The sequence below is a fragment of the Helianthus annuus genome, chromosome 4, assembly GCF_002127325.2.
Source record: "Helianthus annuus cultivar XRQ/B chromosome 4, HanXRQr2.0-SUNRISE, whole genome shotgun sequence".
Taxonomy (NCBI): domain Eukaryota; kingdom Viridiplantae; phylum Streptophyta; class Magnoliopsida; order Asterales; family Asteraceae; genus Helianthus; species Helianthus annuus.
Window position 1 is genome coordinate 145,848,695 of NC_035436.2, and position 7,977 is coordinate 145,856,671.

Below are 7,977 nucleotides of genomic sequence, written 5' to 3' on the forward strand. Positions count from 1 at the left end.
ATCATCGGATCTCCTGAAGAGATAGAGAAAGCTGCTCAGTTGTTAAAGAAGGAATTTGAAATGAAAGATCTTGGTATGGCAAAATTATGTATCGGACTACAATTTGAGTTTCTGTGCAGTGGCACATTTGTCCATCAATCAAACTACATCCAGAAGATTTTAATACGTTTCAATATGGATAAAGCATATCCGCTTAGCGTACCTATGGTTGTCCGACCGCTAGATCCACACAAGGATCCTTATCGCCCTCAAGAAGAGGGTGAAGAAGTACTTAGTCCAGAAGTACCATACTTAAGCATGATTGGTGCCCTTATGTATCTCGCAAATAACACAAGACCTGATATTGCATTTGCAGTACATGTACTAGCGAGATACAGTTCGAATCCAACATGTAGACACTGGAATGGTGTAAAAAATATATTCTGGTATATTTGCGGGACACAAGATTTAGGTCTTTTCTATCAGAAAGGTCAAAAGTCACAGCTTGTTAGGTATGCTGATGCCGGATATCTATCAGATCCTCACAAAGCAAAATCTCAGACAGGTTATGTATTCATATACGGTGGCACAGCAATTTCTTGGAAGTCAACTAAGCAAACACTTATAGCAACATCATCAAATCATGCCAAATTAATACCACTATATGATGCTGGTCGAGAATGTGTGTGGTTGAGATCAATGATTAATCACATACAAGAAGCATGCGGATTAAAATAGATCAATAAGGAGCCGACAATTATTTATGAAGACAATGCTGCTTGCATAGCTCAGATCAGAGAAGGTTACATCAAGGGTGATCGAACAAAGAACATCTCACCAAAGTTCTTCTCAACATATGACTTGCAGAAAGAAGGGGAAATCGATGTTCGTCAGATCAAGTCAAGTGAAAATCTAGCAGACCTGTTAACAAAATCTTTACCTAGAAGCAGTTTCGAGCAGTTATCACACAAGATCGGTCTTCGTAGATTGAAAGATGTTTGTTGAATTCAGGGGGAGAATTAGACACGCTGTACTCTTTTTCCCTTAACTAAGTTTTGTCCCACTGGGTTTTCTTAGTAAGGTTTTTAATGAGGCAGCATAGCTGATCCAGTAGTATCTGTTTATTTATTCAGGTCCTGAAGTACCTATTTAACATCATTCTGAAGTATGTCGTTAAACTATGTATAATTCTAAATGTCTGAGGGGGAGTGTTATAAACCAGGCATTTTAGGCCCAACCCATTACTTTGATGGGCTTTAGGGTTTATAGTTTTGTTTATCTATATATTGTAATGTTGAATAGAATGAAAGAGGAGAATTCAGTTTATCTCTATTTCCCTTTGGTTTTTATCAGCTTAAACATATATACCAATTGTTTTGCTCTATAAGACCATGTGTAGTGGTTTAGTAAATAATGCCCCCACCCTTGGGCGTTTTCCGCCATGTAGCAGTCCAGTCAGCAAGGGGACATTATTGGACGTTTTTACAAAAGAAGCGTAGTAGAATAATGCCTAATAATACCAAAATATATAGTCTTCAATATGTTATCCACAAAGAATAACAAAAAATATCTAAATATACAAATAATTTGATCAGTCAAGTAAATTTTAAGTATTCAATCTAGATAGTAAAAGAATTACAAAAATATATAGTCTTCAATATGTTAAACAAAAAAAATAATATGTACTTTACTTGATGGGTCATTAGACTATTGGGTGTGGGGCTCGTCCCCAGGCCAGCGAGCTCCATCCACAGCGCCCCCACCTGGGTCATCCTCGTCGCCTCCTGTAGGATCATTTGCACGACCAAACGAGTTGTTCAGAAGATTTCTAATCAATACGAGAGGCGGAAACTAACGTATTGACTTTGAATCAACTTGATTTACACACAGAATCACTTTAACTGTCTTGTATATTGATATAACTACAATTTACAGCCTGGAGACACTTCGGCAGCACCTCGGTACCGGAATCAGAATCATTACAAATGAAATGGCAGCTCTGGTATTTATAGAGGTTGCATTTCGCACGGAATGGGCAAATGCCATTTCGTGCGAAATGGACCAAGTCCATTTCGTGCGAAATGGATTCTTCCATTTCGTGCGGAATGGTCCAATCAAACTAGAATCCTATTATCTAGCCTACCTAGCTCCATTCTATCCAATCTAGACACAGGACTCGATACAAGACGAAGTCGACAGACATATGCACCAACACCTCCGTCTTCCCCTTTCCTGTCTCGACATTCCTCCAACACACACACACACATATATATATATATACATACATATGTATATACAAAGGGGCTCATCCCCACACCCGCTAACGTGAATGCCTTCATGGCAGATCGTCCTCAAAGAACTAACCTCCTCACACCCATTAGCCTTAATGCAAATGTTGTAAATCTTTGACGGCCATGCCAATAAGGAAGAACTATATATTTGGCTATGGGGTTAAGTTATTCTACAAAGGCTCCTAATTGTAAGAAGTGTAATAAAGATTTATAGAGTGACAAGTGTTCAATAACCTAAAACCTAAACCTACTACACCACCACCCAAAACCAAAAAACCTACCCCCCCCCCCCTCAAAAACCTAAAAAAAATCCTAAACACTCACCACTCTCCAAAAACCGAACCCCCCAACCCCCACCCCCCCACCCCCGGGCAAAAAAATACATTTTTTTTGGGTGGGTAAGGGGAGGTTAGGTTTTTTGGTGGTGGTGGATGTTTAGGTTTGTGTAGTGAGTTTTTTTAGAAGCCTTTGTACCTTTTTTACAATTAGGAGTCTTTGTATTTAATCCTAATGCTTTGTTTATGTGTCTGGTGGACTTGGTCAACTAAATCTTGAATACAGAGAAATTATACTCCTTGTGTGTAATGTTTTATTTGAAAAGCGGTTTTACAATGATAATTATTTATTAATTATATATCTAAGTATCATATCACATACTAAGAATAAAGTAAAATAACACCATGTCTTAATCAAATGATTTGGAGACTAAATGGATTTGGTAAACCAATGTCTTGAAGTCACCAAAGCCAATATCTGGGGTAAAACTTAGTGGTTTGCCAACATGTTTGAAGTGCAATTTATGATCATGACTATGCTTCAACAATCATAAACAAACCTACCCATTCCCTTATTAAAAAAAAAAAAAAAATTAATGTCTACATTAGCTTGTATCACCAAGTTATAAATTATTTTTATAGTCTACTTTTTATAATTTCTATTTAGAAACTCTTTTACTTGTTTTTCTTAAAGAAAAGCATGAACTTTTATAAAAACGAATGTTTATAATCATTACAATGAAATTTAGTTTAAAATGTTGTAAACATTATGCTTATGTATTATTATTACTAGGTTATCACCCGTGTAGAGAAATACATCGATATGCCATATAATTTTTAAATAAAAATAAAGATAAAACAATATTAAAACGATTTCATCAAATAGACCCAACAACAACATGAAAATAGTGTGTAAAATTTTAAGATGATTTCAAATAATATAATCTAAACAATAAAAACTCACAATTCATAATGTTCAATTACTAAAATAATCAAATACGACAATACTGAAAATAAGACAAGAATATTATGAAAACACGAAATTGGTAATTACATCATAAGTTCCCAAATATCTCCTTGTAAACCACATTAGAAGTCTGCGTTGTCGGTTTACCATCAGCACCGTAGACGCCAAGACATACTTATACTTATGGTTAGAAACCTTTTCGTTCCTCACTTCCTTGCTCGCCAAATCTTCCATAACGTCTTCAAAACTCAATCTCAACCTGGATTTAGATCTCTAAGCTCGAGTTCAAATTCAATGAATTTCGTTGAAGTCTTGAAGACATGCAAAGTAGCAAGAAACATGGCAATCCCTAGTCATCCTATTTTAGATAGGTCTGGTAACTTAGCACTTATAGTCCTTGGTTCCTTGCATTTCCATTGCATTGCATAGTCTTTTGTCCTAAAGTTTGGAGTTATCTTCTAACACATACATATACATATTTTCCTTTTAAGCTTGCTTCAACAAAATTAACATATTTTAGTAAAAAAAAAAAGGTATTATGTAATAAACCAAAATTAACTATTGTTGAAGTATTGAAGCGAAGACTACTCCAAACTTACTTGCATAATCATGTAGTATGGTTATTGCTTAACTATTTCTTGAAGTCAATCCCAACTTGTAGAAAGAGTTGGTATGATTTTTACTAAAAAGACTTGCTGAGAATCATAAAGAAGATCATAAAAACAGCTGAAATATGCACAACTATCCGACTTCCAATACGGGTCAAAGCCTTTAAAACTACCTAGGTTTACGTATCACATGTATACTTGTATTTCTTAACTTTTTACCATAAAGAAAGTTAATACATCCTAAATTAATAAAATGTGGTGTTGTTTTTACATATCTATGAGAAACAAAAAAAAAATGTGAATATCACAGTTTATTTTAAAGGTTTTGAATTCAAGTCTTACATATTTTATGATTAAAAAAATTCAACATTAAAAAAATAGAATAAAAAGAAGAGTGAATGTAGAATGAAATTAAGCGAGTGGAGGAGGGGTGTGAATTGTATTTCTATTACTAAATTTGCTCTTTTATTTATGAATAAAAATAGAATAAAAAGAAGAGTGAATGTAGAATGAAATTGGCAAGTAACGTCGTGCCAACCATCATGACACCGGGCGCTGTGATCAAGGTCGACTACTCGACCGCCGCTAGCCCCTTGGCTTTCCTAGATGCGCGGAAACCCAACCTCCACCTGCCCGAAGTCACGACAGTGGAATAATCGGTAAAACCTCGCCTTGCCTCCCATCCAAGACGAACCGGCGTCACCCGTATTCACCCTTTGCCCCAACCCCTCCACTGTTACCTCTTAGTTAGCTGCTCTAATTCCTGTCTTTGTGTTAGCCCAGCTGCTTGCTGGTTTTGTGTTACTAATGCTATATATAAGTATAGTGCTGCAGTTCCAAAAAAAAAAGTTAGCTGCTCTAACGGTTAATTTTTAAGCATCTAATGAGATCATAATAATAATGTCTTAATTAACTTTTCTTCAAATATTGCATCACTTTAGCATCACTTTAAACCCAGGTGGACGCGATACCCTTCGTCACTAAACGAAATCGCAGAACTGCAGGACCTCACCGAGGCAGGACCTCACCGAGGCTTTGTCTGCTGCTACGGTGGGTTCGGGTGTGGATCGATGGGTCTGGGACTTGGATGACTAGGGAACGTTTACTGTTAAAACTCTTAAAAACATATTACAAAGTGCTAGATTTCCAGATTTGGGGAACGATTTTGGGTGGAATAATTGGATCCCGTCTAAAGTGAACTTCCTATGTTGGAGGATTTCGTTGGGTAGAGTGCCGACACTAGTTGCTTTAGCCCGTCGAAACGTCCAAACGGGTTCAGTTTGCTGCAGACTTTGTGACCAACAAGATGAAGATGTGGACCACCTGTTTGGTAACTGTCAAGGGGCCCACTTGGTGTGGACTTTATCTCAAAATGGTGCAGAATGTCTAGTATATTTGCATTTTGTGTTAAAGATATTTGGAGTGGCACAAGTTGATTCAAGGCACTGTAAAATGGAGGAAATTAGTTTTTACAGTGATGCAAGTGGCCATATGGGTGGTGTGGAGGAGCAAGAATGAATAGTAAACAAGTGTGCTTCGCTTGGATGATAGAAGATATAAAGCATCTTTCGTACCTATGGATTAGAAATCGCTCGGGGATGAAAGAAATCACGTGGGAAGAATGGTGCAATTTTGATGTTTCGAGTAAATGTAGTTAATGATTTAATGTGTTTCTATTTGGTCAGACCTTTTGTAATTTTGGCGTGGGCTAACACAGTGTTAGGGCGATGTTTTTTTAAAATATATGTTTGTTTGCCGTTAAAAAAAAAAAATAAACGACGATTAACACAATATCTTTTGGTTTCTAGAATATCTTTTGTTATTTTCATGAATGTCTTATGGTAATATACTTTTACTATTTTCACAAAAGTCTTCACATGGTCGTATTAGCATAATATATTTTATAGAGCATATTTTACTACACAAAAAGTCTAAAAGGACTTGGATTTGATTTTGTAAGAAAACTATTGTCAAATGTCATACTTAGTAAAATAAAATAATAGTTTTCTATGTATAATTACTAAACCCATACAGAAATATTAATATTAAAAATATATGTATGTGTGTGGGCAGAGCCGTCCCCAAGAATGATAAAAATTTTTTGTGTCTCGTGCGAGACATAAAATTTGGGCCCCCTCTCTATAATGGTATTGATTGAATCTTGGTTTCGTTCGGTATGATATGACACGGATACTCGATATAAATATTATTATGCCCAAGAAGGTTTTACAAACATAAGTATAAAATGTAATATACTAAAGTCGTATATTACATTATCACATAGAACATTGCATCAATTAATGTGAAATTAAGAAAAAAAAGGTAAAGAAAAATTGTTTAAAAGGAAGGATAGAAACTGCGCCCATGTTTAATTTCTCTAAGTAGTCAACCAGTAGACTAAAGGCCATGAGTTGTTTAAGAAATAAAACCTTTTGACATTTAAAATTCTGGAAATCAAAACATACAAAAAAGAAACGCAAGATGACGGAATCGAACCCTAGACTTCAAGTATAAAATACAGCCCGCTTACCAACTGAACTATTGTAGATGATTATATAAAATATTTATAGTTTGTATTATATATAACCCTTTTAAAAAAAATTTCGGGCCCTTTAAAAATTTGGGCCTCGGGCCGTCGCCCGGTTTGGCTGGCCCAATAGCCGGCTCTGTGTGAGGGCCATCGAGGGCAAAAGTGAAATTGCACTGTAACAACCCTCAAAAAGGACATAATGGATCATAATCGAAACCCCGAACATGTACCACGAGAACCAGCTCAAGAAACAAGGTAACCCAGGCTTTGACCTCGTGGCGCTACGCAACGGCTTTTGAGGTACTTGGTCGCGTGTAGCGACACCTTATAGTACGTCAGAGGATACGTGGCAGACCTACAGTAATGACTCTTTACACCTAAGCCCTAATTAACCTAGTCGCGCTACGCGACGGGGTTGGACCAAGTTGGTCGCTGATGTGCTGAAAATGGTTTAACAAAAACAACTAAAATTAACCCTAATTTAGACACTCTAAGCTTTAAATTTATAAACTAAGACTCGATCTAAACCCTAAACCACACAACCGGCAAGTGTACCGATCAATGTAGTAAAGCTAAATCAAGTCCGAGTATCGAACCCACGAGACTCTAAAGATTACGCTAAGACTCTATAAAGACTAAGACTGACACGACTCAAACTATTTGTTTATTGATTGGGGGGGGGGGTTTCTAAAAATCCTAAGAATGCAAATAATGAATACTAGATTAGCTAAATAACTAACACGAACTCGAACGAAGACTTTGACCAGAGATGATGAAGACTACCTAGGCTAGACGTAAGCTAAACTCAGAATGGATTTCTATTTGATGATTTTGTGGTGTGGAACCGGGATCTTTAGATACTAAACCTATTAAGACACCACTAAGCCCCTCAAACACTCTCAAGGCAATTCTTGTGGCACTACCTAGGCTGTTACGCTTACCGGTTTTCTAGATTTCCTCACAGTCCTCTAGTTTCTTGAAAGTGCCTATATAAGACGCTCTACCTCACAGCGCGAACGTCTAAAGCAACTATGGGTTTTAATCTTGGTTTAATAGACAATGGAATGTTAAGGATTATAACTAAACCGAGACCTATTAATACCCTCGAGCCTCACAGCGACGAGTTTAGCAGAACACTTGATTTTATTAAATTACAGAATATTGTTTCTAAGGTTACTTACGCATTTTCACCCTAAAGGATTAATGATCTATTACGTGATATAGACACTCACCTAAATCAAGAACCCTAGCACAATCCTATTATGTGATAAAGACCGTCACCAAGGATTATACGAAGCAATAATCAATAATAAAATAGTCACAAGCA